This window comes from Ranitomeya variabilis, chromosome 3 (genome assembly GCF_051348905.1).
Source record: "Ranitomeya variabilis isolate aRanVar5 chromosome 3, aRanVar5.hap1, whole genome shotgun sequence".
Taxonomy (NCBI): Eukaryota; Metazoa; Chordata; class Amphibia; order Anura; family Dendrobatidae; genus Ranitomeya; species Ranitomeya variabilis.
The window spans coordinates 146835296-146837858 of record NC_135234.1 but is presented as its reverse complement, the minus strand read 5'-3'; positions in this window follow the sequence as shown (position 1 = coordinate 146837858).

Genomic DNA, 2563 nt, shown 5'->3' with positions numbered 1-2563 from the left:
TAGTTTTATGCCATGTCTGTGATCTGCTTTTTTTCTACAAAATTAAACAACTGAATGAACATCCTCCAAGGCCAGTGATTCCATAATTTTTGCCAGGGGTTGTATATAGTTGTGAGCTGATATTAATAGCCTGGGAAGCTCCATGGATATTACCCCATTCCCAGGCTATAAAACATCTGCCCCCAGCCGTAAGGTTTACCTCTGCTGACTCAACAAAATTATGCGGAACCCCACGCCATTTTTTCCTGAAACATAATCTTTTAATAATTGAATATATGTACAGTAAGCTGCATACGCATTTTACTAATTGTATATGTCACTAACATCTGAATATCTCCATATCTATTTGTATACACTGTGTGCAATCCATCTATTCTATCCTGTCAGCTCCTGCTGTGGTTTTCCAGTACACAGCTTTTCTTAGATAGATGTAATATATTTACATATATACGTGTGTCAATCACATCTATATATCTATCTATTCTATGTGCATATATCTATTCTTTCTAACGTATCATGTTGTGATTTTACTGTACGCGGCAGATGAATTGCCGTCTTGTCATCTATCTGTTTGCTGGGTCCATCATAAACATATTCGGCTTTCCTATTGACTTTAATTGGATCCGATATTTGGTATGAATACACGAATATTAGAAAGCATTGGTGCCGATTTTCCCAAATCTGAATATTTCACTATTCTCTCATCACTAGCGATCACCTATCCTGTAAAGCCCATAGATCGGTGATAACTGGTATTAACAAAATAACCCCTTTAATGTAAACTACCATAATTGTACATCTCAGCTATGGTGGCGAACAGTAGATGTGCAGGAGCTGCCTGTGTTTTACAGTCGATGCTCCACTATAACAGGGATAACGGCTTACAGATATTTGCATATAGCTGTATGGTGGGCCCCTAGATTCAATTCCCCCTGTGAACTCCAGACACCCCAGTCCGACCATGGTTACTACACATACTATACAGTGTAGGAAGCTGTGGTGTTCCAGCTCTGAATACTAAGAATATCCAGCCATGACTACTGCTAATGACTCATCAGAAAGAAAATCCAGAGTCAGATCTCTATCAGACTGAGATTGGTAACCTACACTAAAGGTACCTTCACACTGAACGATATCGCTAGCGATCCGTGACGTTGCAGCGTCCTGGCTAGTGATATCGTTGAGTTTGACAGGCAGCAGCGATCAGGATCCTGCTGTGCCATTGTTGGTCGGAGCAGAAAGGCCAGAACTTTACTTTGTCGCTGGATCTCCCGTAGACATCGCTGAATCGGCGTGTGTGATGCCGATTCAGTGATGTCTTCACTGGTAACCAGGGTAAACATCGGGTTACTAAGCGCAGGGCCGCGCTTAGTAACCTGATGTTTACCCTGGTTACCAGCGTAAATGTAAAAAAAAACAAACAAAAAACAAAAACACTACATACTTACATTCCGGTGTCTGTCCCCCGGCGCTGTGCTTCTCTGCACTGTGTAAGTGCCAGCCGGCCGGAAAGTAGAGCACAGCGGAGACGTCACCGCTGTGCTTTCCGGCTGGAGCTTACACAGTGCAGAGAAGCACAGCGCCGGGGGACAGACACCGGAATGTAAGTATGTAGTGTTTTTGTTTTTTTACGTTTACGCTGGTAACCAGGGTAAACATCGGGTTACTAAGTGCGGCCCTGCGCTTAGTAACCCGATGTTTACCCTGGTTACCCGGGGACTTCGCATAGTTGGTCGCTGGAGAGCTGTCTGTGTGACAGCTCTCCAGCGACCACACAGCGACGCTGCAGCGTCGCTAAATGTGACGGTACCTTTAGGAAAGGTCATAAATATAGTAGTCCTGGATAATGCCTTTAAAGTGGTTTATCATGAAATATTGCAAATGTCTTGTGAAATCAAGCAACTTTCCAGTTTACCTGTTATTAAAAAGGTTTCATTCAAGAACAGAAGGAATTTTATTTATATAGTTTAGATCCTTTTGCTTACGTTACCAGCTACTGCTGCAGTCTAACAAAGAGGTAGCCGATCTCCTATGTAAGGAGCACAGTGCTTGCAAGGGCTTTGCTATATAGCTTTCAAGTGTTGCTCTGAAACTGCATTCCTCCAATGCTGCAGAGGCCCGGATTTAGGGGGGGGGCAAGGGGCCCGGGCCCTGGGCCACCCACCAAGCGGGGGCCTGCCACCAATATAGGGATAAATATCTCAAAACATGTAAAATACAAGTCTCTTTGCTGTGAACCGTTTCTAATGATAAGGAACATTTAACAAAAGAGAAATTATTGAAAGTGTAGGGACCTGGCTACGATCTTACATCTCAGTGGCTGGCACAGAGCGGCAGAGCCATGGCACCTGACCTGCGTCAGCATTCACTGACCTGGCTAGCCTAGCCGGACTTCCTTAGTACCCTCCCTGTATCTAATGCTTAGCTTATGGCATGCGGCAGCCTTCTCCGATCCCAACAGAAGCTTCTAGGCGCTACCTATTCAGCTATATGATCGCTCCCTCGGATTAGATCAGATGAGTTTGTTTGGCTACCTTCGAGAAGCCAAAATATATCAGCACTG